A 15,204-nucleotide genomic window follows, 5' to 3' on the forward strand; every position below is an offset into this window, starting at 1 on the left:
CTGTCTGCAGATGTGCTGCATCCTGTTCTCATTAGGATGCTCACCAGCTAAGGAGAAAGCAGGGAGCTCAGTGGTAGAACCTGCATAGCAACATACAAACACTGGCATAGCTAGCAGGTGTGGGAGGGGCAGATTGCCCTGGGTGGCTCTGGGCCTGCAGGGCACTTGAGTTGTCATGTCCCAAGCTGCCTGAGCTCCAGGAGGGACGCAGTCACTCTGGCATGTGGTCCACCCCCACAGGGTCCCCTGCCCCCATGGCACAGCACATTTGCCCTCGCCCTCAGCGGGGCTTGCTATGCCAGCATACAGAAGGTCCCAAATTTTATCCATCTTGGCAGTAAGTCCTGGAAGACCTGCTTCCTGCCTTGCAGGCCTTTCCGCACTTTGCCTAGGTGGTCACGGCCTTGACTGACTCCAGCTACAAAAGCTGAGGCTGCTGAACAGATTCGTGGGCTGGGGTGTCATTTTTTGTATCTCTATTTTAGATCTTCTTCCAACTGGTGTGGAAATTGTTCGGTGTGGCTGTGTATTTTTTGATGTTTCATTTATTGTTTACGACTACACTGGTACCTCGGGTTAAGTACTTAATTCGTTCTGGAGGTCCGTACTTAACCTGAAACTGTTCTTAACCTGAAGCACCACTTTAGCTAATGGGGCCTCCCACTGCCACCAGAGCACGATTTCTGTTCTCATCCTGAAGCAAAGTTCTTAACCCGAGGTACTATTTCTGGGTTAGCGGAGTCTGTAACCTGAAGTGTATGTAACCTGAAGCATATGTAACCCGAGGTAAAGGTAAAGGTAAAGGTAAAGGTATCCCTGCCCGTACGGGCCAGTCTTGACAGACTCTAGGGTTGTGCACTCATCTCACTCTAGAGGCCGGGAGCCAGCGCTGTCCGCAGACACCTCCGGGTCACGTGGCCAGCGTGACGAAGCTGCTCCAGCGAACCGGCACCAGAGCAGCACACAGAAACGCCGTTTACCTTCCCGCTATAAAGCGGCACCTATTTATCTACTTGCACTTAAGGGTGCTTTCGAACTGCTAGGTGGGCAGGAGCTGGGACTGAACGACGGGAGCTCACCCCGCCACGGGGATTCGAACCGCTGACCATGCGATCGGCAAGTCCTAGGCGCTGAGGTTTTACTCACAGCGCCACCCGCGTCCCTGTGTAACCCGAGGTACCACTGTACTTTTGTTACGGTTGCAACCAGTGCCATTTTTCTAGAAAAGGTGGTGCCAGAACTCACCACAAACACCTCCCACCTTGAGCCTGGTTTTGGCTTTGGAGAGGTGGTCTAGAAATCAGTCAGTTGCCTGATAATCCTGACATCTCATATGGAACCTGGGAGAGATACTGCCAGCCAGCGTAGACATGCTGAGCTAGATGTTCCAAAGTCCATCAGTATAAGGCAGCTCCTTTATTGGATGGTAGGACCCAGGTTGAGCTCCAGCATCTCCAGGTAAGATCAGTGCTGGATTAAACCCTGTGGAGGCTCCTAGGCAGTCAAAATCTCAGGGGGATAACACTGAACTAACAAAGCTTTATTGTAATTTTCTTTAAAGATCAAAGCAATATTTTGATCCATTGTTGCAGAGCCCCTAAAAAGTGTGGGTCTCATAGACAGGTGCCTGCTCTGCCTATTTAGTAATTTGACACTGGGTAAGATGGGGGGTTCGAATCCCCGCAATAGGGTGAGCTGCCTTTGCTCAGTCCCTGCTCCTGCCAACCTAGCAGTTGGAAAGTGTGTCAAAATGCAAGTAAATAAATAGGTACTGCTCCGGCAGGAAGGTAAATGGCAGTTCCGTGCACTGCTCTGGTTTGTCAGAAGCGGCTTAGTCATGCTGGCCACAAGACCCAGAAGCTGGCTGCGGACAAACGCCGGTTCCCTTGGCCTATAGAGCGAGATGAGCGCCACAACTCCAGAGTCGTCCACGACTGGACCTAAAGGTCAGCAGTACCTGTACCTTAGATTTGGAAAGAGTCCTGACCGAAATCTTGGTGTAATAAACCGAGCAGGGGTGGTTTAATCCCTGTTTGGGGGCCTGGCTCCAAGAATCTCACACAAACCCCGGCTCTTGGAGACCCCACCCATTTTAGTGTGGGGGGGGGGGGAGAAATAGACTGCTGGGTTGGGCAGGAAAACCCACCTAATTCTGCTGCATGCACAGCCACACTTTATGAGCACGTTTCTTTGCCTAACAGCTGAAGCGAACAGTCCATTTGCCTCTCAGTCCGCTAAGGGACAGCATCGCTCCGCTCTTAATCGCCTGCTTTTTCTGAGCCACCATTCTGGTTTCCTTGAAATACGCGCGCTGGCCGCTAAACCGCGCTGTTACACAGGTTTTCCCAGCCGCGCAGGTCCAGCCTTGCGTACGATAATAGCTCGGAAACTCGGTATGTAGCAACCCAGAGCGCGCACCCGCCGCCCATCCCTACCCCGGAACGTCGCTCCTTTTTTTTTTTCCAGTGGAGAAGCACATTTAAACACCTGTCCCATAAAGCGGCTCTTTCAATATGAACGATGGGGCTATTATGGGAGGAAGAAGGCCTCCTCCCACCCACATCCTATGGATTTTACAACTTGGATCCACAGGTCTGGAGGTTGCATGCATCTCCCCCCACCCCGAGAGAGAGAGAGAGAGAGAGAGAGAGAGATTTGGGGAAATAAAACCGTCGCCAGCAGCGCGCAACAATGGCCACATTAATCTTGCGCAATTAGCGTTATAACCCTTGGCAGCTCTACAGACGCGAAAGACAAAGCTTTATGCAAATAGACCCTCCTGTCTCCCATCCCCCCCTTTCTTCTTCTGTGAGTGGATCTCTTCGCACCCCCGAACTCCCCCCCCCCTGCACACACACCCCAATCATCTCCCTCCCTCCCCTGTGTCTCTCTGGCGCTGCTTTTTCCCCCAGACTGTTTTAATGATACGGTACATTGACTAACTTAAAATTAATTATAAGGTTCTTGACCAAGAGAGAGAGAGAGGAGGAGGAGGAAGAGGAAGGGAGTGGGAGAATCAAAGGGAGACAGGCTTGATGTGGGGTGGGGAGAGGGGAGGCTGCGCTATTCAGAGGGTTTGGTATTCAGAGAATGAGCCACCTGCGCTTGGCAGCGCTGCCCAGAGAAAAACAGACAGTATTGTGCGCACCTCGGGAGGGATGGAGGGCACTTGAGGGATGGATGGAGCCCGGCTCAGTTTGGCTGCTGATGCTGCGGATGCAGCGGGGAAGGAAGGATGTCCAGGAGGGCTTGCAGAGAGAAGCGGTTCTCCGCGGGGTGCGCACCGGTGCTTCTTTCTACAGGCCACCGGGATGAAAATATTTCTTGAGCGCCAGAGAGGAAGTTGCGGTTTAGATCTGTATCCAAACTGCCCAGGAGCTGCGGCGCAAAGGGACTGAGGGGAGGGGGATTCTCTGCAAAAGTTTTTGGCTTTGCTGGGAACCGGTCCTGACCCAGGTGCCCCGTTGGCTCGTCGCTCCCTAGCGCGGCTAAGGAAAGGCTAGCACGACCAGGTCAAAGTCCTTGCGCCGTTTGTCTCTCTCGACTCCATTGCAAGGGGGGCGGTGAGGGGGAGAGCACACAGTGAGATTCAATGCGGTGACCGGATTTTTTAAAATGTGTGTGAGAGAAGTGGAGGTAGGACGAAAGCAGGGGCATTTTGTGACGGGGGTGGGCAGATTTATAATTCTGCTTCTGCACGGAAAGTGGGACGCAGTGCCTTTCCTCTCTCCATAGAGGGTTCGTCAGAAATGAGGGGTTGAAAGCGATGTGCCGGGACCGGGGTTGGGGCTGAGAGTCAAAACTGGGCAGCGGAAAATAATCTCTGAATTTCCCCGCTCTTCCTTCCGGTCGATACTCCGATATTGTCTCTCCCCCAGCCCCCAATGGTTCTGCTTTCAATTGACTTCCGAAAGTGGCGGGTTTCGCCGCGCAATCGGTAAGTATAAATGAATCTGATTTTGCCACCACCAAGAAAGAGAGAGAAAGAGAGAAAGAGAGAAAGAGAGAAAGAGAGAAAGAAAGAAAGAAAGAAAGAAAGAAAGAAAGAAAGAAAGAAAGAAAGAAAGAAAGAAAGAAAGAAAGAAAGAAAGAAAGAAAGACGAAGTGGACGAGTTTGCCTTCCAGCAGCAATTGAAACTGCACCTGTCCGCTCCGGATTGAGTTGCCCGTCTCCTCCCTTTGGCGCTGGAGGGGAGAGTTTGGGTGATCTGGCGCAGGGCCTTGATTTATCCCCTTTCTATCAGTGATTAATGCGGCTTAATTAGCTAATCTCCAAACCATTATTTACAGCTGGTGCGGACAAAGGGAAAACCTGATGAACCAGCACTTAAGTCGCTTTGAAATTATGGAGTTGGAGGAAGGAAACGGGCGTTGGGACGGGAGCCACAGAAGGGAAGGACTCCTGATTTTGAACAATTTGGGGAAGGGGCATCTTCTGAACGCCCTGACCAAAGTGGTCGTGCGCTTCCGAAAGGCGACTTGCTGCCTTTTTTAAAAAAGGAAGCTTCAAAATTGAAATGACCGTTCATGTGTCCGGCTTGCAGCTCGGGGCACTCCTTACCTACGAGTAAGTCCCACTGAAATAAATATGGCTTCCTTACTCTGAATGAGAAAACATGTAGAGAGACAACGGGCTCCATAATCGGAGCCATGAAGAGTGTGCACCGGTACTTTTGGATCAGTGTGCGAGGCGCGCATTCCTAGCTTACAGATGTTTGACGCACACCAGAGGTATATAATTAGGCTCGTATAGGAGTGTGTGTCCCATCCATGTCGGTTGGGTAGAAATGGGAAATATCCTTCCCTGGGAAATGCAAACGATTTCTAATGTATTGTAGTATTCATCTCTGTATTTCCGATTTTAAATTCGCCTGCCACTGGCAGATTTCCTCTTGCCAGACTTTCTTCATGCGCTATCAACTATTTAAGATTTGTAACTCAGAACTGCAAAGCAGAGAGGGGCTCCCTTAAATTGCGCTCGCTTGTTTTTGGGATTTATTTGTGTGTGTTTTCACTCTCCCTCCCGTATATCCCCTTTTGTCTTTCCTCTCTTCCTTCCCAGGCTTTGTAAAATCGCCAACTCGGTTTCAGATAAGAATCCCCGGTATCAGATCAAATCGAAACGACCCAAGGCTTAGCAGTGATGCGGAGAGTTGAGTCCTTCTCTCCTCGTTCGTTCCGTAGTCCGGCGCTTCTCCGTTAATCGGGAGCTCTCCTGCGTCAAATGCTCAGTTGCTTCTTCCGCCAGATCTGCAGAGGATGCGGACGCTGACCGGGGAATGTGGACGACGGCGACGAAGTTATTTACAAGCAGAGGGAAGGAATCCGCAATTCTCCGAACTCTTATTCTGGGACGCCATCCCGAACAATGCGCCACCTCTATAATTTTTGTCTCCGTTGACTTCTAGTGACGAGAAAGGCACAGCCTGCTCTGTCCCCCTTCTCTTCTCCTCCCCGCCCCCCAGTATTTATTATTGTCATTATTAGGATTATCATTAGGATTGGTGGGGTTTTTTTTGTTTTAATTTGGTTTTTGAAAGCCTCTGGGGCTTCTCTATTATTATTATTATTTAGGAGGAGGGAAATAATCTGAGGAGGAGGGAAATATATCGAACTGGAAATTTCAGAAGAAATTTCTCGTTGTTCATAAAAAAAAAATTAAATTATTTTTAAGGGCCTTGAACTGGCGAGGACACGTTAGAATCAAACGCAAACTTTTTTCTTTTTCTTTTTAAAGAAAAGTAGAAGGATTCAAGAGTCGACGTGTTATCTGGACCAACCCAAAGCCAATGGAGATTCTTGGAATAGGAAAGATAAGAACGAGGGAAGGGAAGATATAGCCAAATCTTGCTCAATCACGATTCCCCCCAAATGCTAAAAATGGGAAAATAAAATCTGGAAAGAATGGAGAACAGATTCCCCACCGACCCAAAACCATAACTCTCTTCCTCCTGTTCATCTTTCCTGGAAAACTCCCCGCCACACACACGAACGCGCGCGCACACACTCCGAAAGTAAATTAAAGACGAAGGCTTAATGGAAAATAGTGGATACTAAATAGAAAGGCATATACAGTATTGCTTCAGCGTTAAAGGAGATGTCCTCTCCCAAAACCCAGCCCAAGTATTCGAGGCAGGGTATGGGTCTGCTTCGCCCCTGGCTGATTCAGAAATGTTTTAAACGTTCCGTAGTATTGATTTGTTTAGGGGGGGTATCAATAGGTCGCTTTTCTTAGTAGAACTTTCTCAAATGGACAGCGGCAGTTATTATGATCGTCGTCATCGTTATTTTCAACAACAGGGAAATGGTTCTTTTTCAACTTCTTTCTCTCCCCCCGCGCCCCCCCCCCCGTTTTATATTAAATTATGGGAAGTGAGAGTGCAGGAGCGGGTGAGGGGCGGCGGGGCATCTGTTTAATTCGGAGCAACCCCGATCCGATTGTTTTGAGAGATGAATGGGGTGGGGGAGTCGTTTCCATGTTTGACGATTATTAATCCCTCCCTCCACTTTCAATTCTGATGGAGGGGGGGGCAAGAGAAAAATAAGAAGAAATGGATTAGAAATGGTATCAAGAGGGATTATTCGTTTATATCAGCCAGATGGAGCCATACGGGACGATTGGAAAGCAACAAAGGGGAGAGGATTTTTATTATTCTTTTTTGTAATGGTTAGGAGGATTTGGGGGGGGGGGATTTACAAACAAGCAAGCCACTGAGTTGTTGCAGAGATGGCGAAAGGGGAGTGAAATGCCTCTGGTTCCTTTAACTCTGTCGCTTCTCTTTAACTGGATATAACTGTTTACAGAGAGAGAGAAAGAGAGAGAGATGGCGCAATTCTGGATTTAAAGCGGGATAAGCGACAGAGGATCTCTCCTCCCAAGCACGCATCTCTCTTTGCTTGGGTTGGCACAAGCTACTTCTATTTTATCTCCCCATCACCCACTTCCCATCATTATTTTAAATTAAATACAACCCCTGGAAAATGTTTCGAGTATCATCTACTTAGGACGAATACAAGTTGGGGGGGAGCGGAGAAGGGATGAGGAAGAGGGGAAATCCATTCAACCATCAGTGACCTCAGAATGCACCTGCTGATTGGATACAAAGAACTGGGTGTGTGTGTGAGGAATTAAGAGGGAGACCCCCCCATCTCCAGCCCTCCCCTCCATGCGGGTTTATACGATTACAAGGGGTGGGGGATGATAGTTAACCAAAGCCAACCCAAAACGTCCTTCAAAGCTGATATCTATCTATCTATCTATCTATCTATCTATCTATCTATCATCTATCATCTATCTATCTCTATCTACCATCTCTATCTAAAACTGAGAACTAAAGGAATATTTTTTTAAAGAGAGAGAGGGAGAGAGAAGCCTTCGATTAAATAACAAATCTTCTAAATCCGAATAAATTATTGTTGTTGTTCTTGAGGGTCACGGGTAGGGTTTTTTGTTTCCCCCCCACCCCCCCACCCCGCTCATTCACTCCAAAACCACCCAATTGAAATAAGCCGCACCACCCTACAAAACAAAACTCTTCGGCGCTCGCAAAATGCACTAAAGGGATGTGATCTTTCAGGCTTAAAATGCTTTATTGATTGAAATAATTGAAGCATTATTTGGATTTGTTCTGACACCGACGCTGATTTAAAGATTTCTCCTCTTATCGATCGTTGTCCCGGCGCAAAAAAACCGCTGTCCGATCTGAGCAGGAATCCATCTATCTATTCCCTCTCTCCTCTCTGCTCATATGCAGAATAAAAATAATAATAATGCGCTTATTTATTTGTTTTTATGTCGCGTAGTCCCACCCCCTCTTTCTACTCTTTCAGTGGTAAATCATCCCAATTAATCCCTTCGCCGCTCCCCTCGCCATAGAGCCTCTTATCTTCGGTGCATCTGCTTTCAGTTTGCACGTTCAGTGAACTGCGGTGGACAATAGTTGCAGGGAGGGCGGGGGAGGAAGGGGAAAAAAATCCCTCAACATAGAGGGAGGAGAGATGGCAACTCCCCAGCTGTGTTCCATTTCGGCCGCTCCGGGCCGCGAAGGAAAAGGAAGACGCCCCCTCCGCCCAAAGATCCCCTCCTGCTCCTGGCCTGCGCCGGGAAGCCACCCCCAGGCTGCGGAGGAACCTCTCTAATGGGGCGGAATCGGTGGAGGCGGTGCGTCCGCAGGAAGAGCGGCTCAGGCCAGTGGAAGTCTGCCCAAGGTGGGCTTCAGACCCAGGAAAAGATGCGAATGGTACCCAAATGGGAAAAGGGCGCGCGAAGCTGGTGGGGAGCGAAGGGGTTAAGTGGGCAAGGAGAGAGAGGGAGAGGGAGGGAGGGGAGAAAAGTAATCGAACAATTAGGGTGTCAGTATATCTGCCCCCCCCCCATCCGACGTTGTGACTCTGCACTATCCAATTCTTGCACATTTATTCCCCTTAAGTCTGCCATATCCTGCGGGCTTTAGCCAACTAAATTCTACTCAGAGTAGAACGCACTGGATTTAATGGACCCAGTTTCACCATGTCCATTAATTCCAGTGAGTGTATTCTGAGTATGGCTAACATGGAAATGCATCGCAGCCAAAACATCTTTCTTTCTTTCTTTCTTTCTTTCTTTCTTTCTTTCTTTCTTTCTTTTTCTTTCTTTCTTTCTTTCTTTCTTTCCACAGCCTCCGGCCAGAAGAACTGTTTTGACTACTTTCTCTAAATAAATACTCGAAAACAAACAGCCCACCAGCTTTTGGTTGGTCCCCCCCTCCCAACTATGCCTGCTCTCCCATAGGTTTCTCCGGAGGGAATTCCCATTGGACGAGAGGGAGGCATTGGAAACCCATCGAACGTGGCTGTTCTCCTCCTTCTTCTCCCCCTCCCGGTCGCTTCGGAAGGTGCCAATTGCGCGGTACCCTAGAAAAGGCAGAGGACCACGGCATTCCCTGTTTGCGGGCGTTCCCTGAAACATAGACAGATGGAGGGGTGGAGTGTGTGAGAGTGTGTGTGATGTGAGGGAAGAGGGAATCCGATTGTCTGTTTCCACACACACAAACACACCCCTCCCCAGCGCAGCAGATCTCGTTTTGGCCTGGAAAAGGCGGTCTAACTCCACTCAAGTCCGCTTGGGAAAGTAAAAGCTTATAGGGCGGGGTGGGGGGAGGAGGAGGGGAAAGATGCATGTGGCTTTAATAGCAGTGAAAGTATTACAGAGGGATCGGATTAAGCGAGAGAGGGAGCTTTTGAACATCTGTCTAATGCAGCCAATAGAGATGACATTAGTGATATTGGAGGGAGAGAGGGAGAGGGAGAGGGAGCAACAAACAGATCGAGCCGGGATTATGAGAAACCCTCCCAATCCGATTACTCCCTGCCCCTCTTCTTTCCCTCTCTCTTTCTCCCCCCCCCCCTCTGCCAGCCGGATCCTGAGCCCAGGGAAGACTAGATTGGATAATAACGTGCTGTTAGCACCCTGCGGTTGGGTTGAGGCTCTGCAAGCCCAGAGGCAGGAGGAGAAAGAGAATAACTCACAAATGATGCTGCAGCGGGAGAGACAGAGGAGCCCGGTCTCATCCTGCCCAGGTACCCTCTTGCCTGCAGCGGAGCGCGGAGGGTCTGGCTACAAGTCGCCCCGAGCTAAAGAATATTAAGAAGAAATTTCTTCCCGCTAGAGTAGAGGGCTCCAGCGTTATCTTCCAGGCAGGGATTTTGTAGCTTTGCCCTGCTGACTATTCTTTCTAAGGCAACCTTTCTATATGCGGGGGCTACCTGACGCCGTCCAGATTTTGCTGGACTCTGACTCCCATCATCCTTGGCTGTCACAGCCAACTTTGGTCAAGGATGGTGGCAATATCTGGAGGACCACAAGTGAACCACCCCTGCACTGATATTTTGCTCCTATACATGGAGGTTCTGGCCAAGTTTCCTTGGCCAGTGGCCAGTAGAGCTTTCAGCCTGGCTGGTGGTGTACTGACCTAGTTTGGAAGTAGGTCTCAAAAACCCAGCCCCAGAACATCCCCCCCCCCCCAAATCTCTCCTACCCCCCATTATCCTTTTAACTGAGCATGGTGCAGAACTGAACCTGAAGTTTTCTCTATGCAGATTAGTGTGGTGAGGGTGTCAGATTAGGTTCTCAGGGACCATGATTCAAATCCCCACTTAGCCTTGAAGTTCACTGGGTCACCTTGGTCTAGTCACCAGCTGGCAGCCTAACCTACTTCATAGGGTTGTTGTGAGGGGAATATTGGGGTGGGAGGCTTGCACACTGCCTTGAGTTTCTTGGAGGAATAGTGGGATATAAATGCAATAATAAAAATCCCCACAAAAATATAAATGTACTGTAAATTGCCTTGTGAAGGACAGCGTATAAATTTAATAAATAATAATATTAATAATAATATTAATAATAATTAATTAATAGTAATTATAATAATAAAGGGACGTGGGTGGTGCTGTAGATTAAACCACAGAGCCTAGGACTTGCTGATCAGAAGGTCGGCAGTTCGAATCCCCACGAAGGGGTGAGCTCCCGTTGCTCGGTCCCTGCTCCTGCCAACCTAGCAGTTCAAAAGCACATCAAAGTGCAAGTAGATAAATAGGTACCTCTCTGGCAGGAAGGTAAACGGCATTTCCGTGCACTGCTCTGGTTCACCAGAAGCGGCTTAGTCATGCTGGCCACATGACCCGGAAGCTGTATGCCGGCTCCCTTGGCCAATAAAGCGAGATGAGCACTGCAACCCCAGAGTCGGTCACGACTGGACCTAATGGTCAGGGGTCCCCTTTACCCCTTTAATATTAATAATGTGCCCTGCTTGGAGAATGACCTTTCTCATGAACTAGGAATGATAGGGCCAACTGCTGGAAGGGCTATGATTCCTGCTGAGAGGATATAGATTTCCATTGTCGTCTCAATGATGCTCTGGCTCCAAACTATGTGCTCTACCAGGCTGATGATGGACACTTTTTAAGCAACAGTTTGGAGAGGAAAAAGCACCTCTAGCTGCGGCGTATCCATGGCAGAACACTTTGTCACCCTTTGTGTGTCAATCAACTCTGCTGTGCCTACGCTGGCTACTTTTGACTGCAAATTCCACTCAGGTGGTGTTGTAAAAAGGAAGCCCGAGATGGGACCTTCTTTCAGGAGGGATGTTGTTGTTGTTGTTTAGTCATTTAGTCGTGTCCGACTCTTCGTGACCCCATGGACCAGCGCACTCCAGGCACTCCTGTCTTCCACTGCCTCCCGCAGTTTGGTCAGACTCATGTTTGTAGCTTCGAGAACACTGTCCAACCATCTCGTCCTCTGTCATCCCCTTCTCCTTGTGCCCTCCATCTTTCCCAACATCAGGGTCTTTTCCAGGGTGTCTTCTCTTCTCATGAGGTGGCCAAAGTATTGGAGCCTCAGCTTCACGATCTGTCCTTCCAGTGAGCACTCAGGGCTGATTTCCTTAAGAATGGATAGGTTTGATCTTCTTGCAGTCCATGGGACTCTCAAGAGTCTCCTCCAGCACCATAATTCAAAAGCATCAATTCTTCGGTATTCAGCCTTCTTTATGGTCCAGCTCTCACTTCCATACATCACTACTGGGAAAACCATAGCTTTAACTATACGGACCTTTGTTGGCAAGGTGATGTCTCTGCTTTTTAGGATGCTGTCTAGGTTTGTCATTGCTTTTCTCCCAAGAAGCAGGAGTCTTTTAATTTCGCGACTGCTGTCAGCAGGGATACAAAATGGCAATCATGTAATATTGTTGTTGACTGTTACCATAAAGCACCAATGCTGCAGCAAGCAAAGGCTCTAGCAGCTCAGCCAGCTGCTTGTGGCTGGAAAGCCAGACAGGATGTTTGTGACTGTTGCCATGGGAACAAAGGGGCAGTCCATTCTGTACTGAGCACCGGATGTTAGCTCAGTGTGTGTGTGTCATATGACCCGTACTGGATGTACTTGGGAGGAGTTTCTTCTTGCTGTTGTTGAGTGCAGACATGATTCTCTGTACTGATGTAAGAGGCAGAAATAAATGATGTAAATAGTTTTCTGTCTGCTTCTTTCCCCTCCCTGGGGACACCAAAGGGGAGAGAGGAAGAACGGTGTGTTCCTCTCATACATCTGAGAAGAATCGCCGGACCTCGCCTGCTTATCAGCAGAGTGGAGACGCGGGGAGGTCGACAGGAATATCTGCCGGTGCCTACGCTGTGGCACATTCCTCTGACCCAGGCAGAATTCCAACAGTGGCAGCCTTCGGATGGTTGCGATTCATCGGACATCTGCATGAGAGGCTGGTGGATTGTCCTCCTCTGCTCCAAGGAGGAAGAGAAGCGTCTGAAAGAAGCCAGAGGCTCCACAGACAGCTGATGGAAAGAAGAGGTGTTTTCCAGAGCAACAAAGTTCAAGGTATGCTGCATTTTGGGCTAAAAGTGTGAACGCAGGAAGATTAATTCCCTGGTTCGCGGAGCTGCGTTTCAAAGAAAACAAAAGCTCCGGAGGAAGAGGCCTGCAGCTTGAAGGCTCAGCCTGCATTCCACAAATTTTTGTGGTAGATAAGATGTCCTATTGAAATGCATTGTTGCTAGGTAACGGTCCTGGAAAGTTACTGGCAAAGGGGCTGGACTCTGAGTGTGAGCCTGGGAAAGCGAAACAAAATCAGAGAATGTTTTGGCTACAAGGTTTACGAGCTCTTGGAAGGGACTTTTCAATAGCAGCCTGAGTTTAGCTGCCAGGTGCAAAGAGCGTAAACAATTTGCAGTTTGCTGCGTGAGAAAGGAAGAAAAACAACTGTTGGATTTTACAGTTTGTTTGACATTGTGAGCTGGAGGCTTGGCTTCAAGATGGATGCCAAGAAAGGGGGAGGTTTGCCTTGCCCACCTCCCTTAACCAATGACAATTATTCATCTTGGTCTGTAAAGATGAAGGCCCTGCTGCAGAATCAGAGGCTTTTTGATGTAATTGAAAACCCCATCCCTGCAGCACCAACCAGAGGTTGGGAGTCACAGAATGTAAGGGCCAGGACTGCTATAATTCTGTGTGTCTCAGATGATCAGTTGGTGCATGTTCAGCATTTAGAAAATGCGAAAGAGGTATGGGACACGCTGCGTACAACGCATCAGAGAGATGCTGGTTCTTCAGCGTTGCTGTATTTTGAGAAATTGACCAATCTGAGACTTGCGCCTGATGGAGATGTTCAAGCGCACCTGACAGAAATGAAGTTTCTGCGTCAACAGATGGTGGAACGCAATTTCCGTCTTCAGGAGGAAGTGTTTTGCTTCATGATGATAAACAGCCTTAGCCGCACCTACAAGGTTGTTGCCAGTCAGCTTGGTTCCCTACCGGCCGCGCAGCTGACCGCGGAGAGAGTTTGTGCTGTGGTCCTGAATGAACACGACAGACTTGCTGCACTGGAAGAAAAAGACAGGGGGAGGGAAGAACAGAGTTCTAATTCCCCCACTGCTGATGCTACTGGAGAGCATGGTGTAGCATTGAGTGCTGTCCGATGCTACAATTGTGGACAGACTGGGCATCTACAGCGAAACTGTAAGAAGCCGCGCCAGTCAAGAGGAGCAAAGAGCAGCTCTACGAAGCCTCAGGCGTCAGGCAAAAGCCGTACCAAGTGCCAGGTGAAACCTGCAAAGGCTATGATGGCGAAAGGAACCACGCCAGATGTTGGGAACTCGTTCATAATCGACACGGGCTGTACAAAACATTTGTGCCCGCACAGAGGACTGTTTTCGACGTTGAAGAAGCAAAGCTTCACTGTGAAACAGGCCAACGGTCAGGAGTTGGAAGCGACTGGAATTGGGACTGTGTATCTTGAGAGTCTGAACTTGACTATAAATGATGTTTACCTGATTCCAGAACTGAGATTTAATCTGCTGAGCGTGTCGCAGATTGCAAAGAAAGGACTGAAACTGTCCTATGATGCTAAAAGCTGCAAGATCTACAAAGATGGAGAACTGTTTCTTACTGCCAAAGAGAGAGATGGACTGTATTTGTTGACTTTTGATCAAAGTGATTACATGAAATGTAATTCTTCTGTTTCTAACGAAATCTCTCTTGCAGGTGTGACCAGTGTGAGCACCAGGAAGGTGACTAAGACCAAGAAGGTCGACAGAGCATTTCAGCGGGTGTATGCTGATGTGATTGGTCCTCTAGAACCATCTAGAGGCGGTGCACGATATTACCTTTTGTGTGTGGATTGTTTCACAAATTATTCTTGGGTTTATATGATGGAGAAACCGCAAGAAACTTTAGAAAAGTTTCAGGAATTTTGTGACAAGGTTAAAAGTATGCATGATGCTAACATTGATTGTCTTTTCACAGATGAGAAGCAAATTTTTCTGTTACAGAAGTTTCAGAAGTTCCTGGATGGAAAAGGGATAGACCACAAAGTGGCAGTTTCGCAAGAAGCGTGGAACAGGGGGGTCTGTGTAAAAGTGAACAAAGAATTGCAAAAGGGGATGAATGCGCAATTGCTGAGTTCACATTTGCCACATGAATATTGGGCCGAATCGCTAGCGTCCTATCTTCATGTGTGGCTGAGAAAAGTCTCAACAGAGTTGGGATGTTCTCCTTTTGAGAAGCTGTTCAATAGAAAACCTTCTGTTGCCTATTTTAAGGTTTTCGGGTCTCATGTGAGAACAGAAGCTCCAGGTGGAGTAAAGAATGCCAGAGGCATTTTTGTGGGTTATGAAAAAGGTCTCTACAGAGTAATTTTGTCTGAATCTGGTCAGGTGATTCTCACAAAGTTTCTAGAGAGTGCTCCTGAACAGGAGAGGTTGATTGTTCACGCATTTCCCACAGAGGATTCTGATGATAATGATGATGATGAGTTTGATCTTATTGAGTTCAGTAGTACTGATGATGACAGCGATAGCTCAGACAGCTCAGTTGTCACAGTCATTGAGAGGAAATCTCACATAATGACTAGACCCTCAGAAGAGGAGGATGAACCATTGATTAAGCATAGTACTGGTTCTCCAGAGAGTTCAGAGGCTGAACCAGAAAGCAGAGAAGAGCAGCACCTTTTACGTAGGTCTGAGAGAGCAACGAAGGGTGTACCACCCAAGAGGTATTCAAAGGAGTTTGCTAACCTTGCATATGTTGCTATTGTAAACGACCAAGGACAGATTGAAGCTGTGTCTGAGTCAGAGACAAAGGCACAACAGAGAGTTGTTAACCGAGGTAATGCGAAGTCACACAACCAGAGAGGTACATTGGTTAAACCAGTGGCGGGTAGT

Source organism: Podarcis pityusensis (assembly GCF_964106645.2).
Source record: "Podarcis pityusensis genome assembly, chromosome: 11".
Lineage (NCBI taxonomy): Eukaryota > Metazoa > Chordata > Lepidosauria > Squamata > Lacertidae > Podarcis > Podarcis pityusensis.